The sequence below is a fragment of the Eimeria mitis genome, genomic scaffold (genome assembly GCF_000499745.2).
Source record: "Eimeria mitis Houghton genomic scaffold, Emh_scaff4107, whole genome shotgun sequence".
Taxonomy (NCBI): Eukaryota; Apicomplexa; class Conoidasida; order Eucoccidiorida; family Eimeriidae; genus Eimeria; species Eimeria mitis.
The window spans coordinates 1,842-2,122 of record NW_013572435.1 but is presented as its reverse complement, the minus strand read 5'-3'; positions in this window follow the sequence as shown (position 1 = coordinate 2,122).

The following is a 281-nucleotide window of genomic DNA, read 5'->3' as shown; positions in this document are numbered from 1 at the left end:
ATATATATATATATATACATATATACATATATACATATATATATATATATATATATATATATATATATATTATGTTTCTTACATCAGCAAAAGACTGAACTCGAACAGAAGCATCAGCTTGTTTAGCTTCTTTAATATTTTGTATTTCTTCTTTTGTGAATCCTCTTTTGCAGTATATACACCCCGCGCTGTCACTAAGAGATAAAACCTTTGCCCCCATGGCGATCAGTTTCTCAGCACAATACACAGCCACGTTGCCGCACCCGCTCAGTATACAGCTC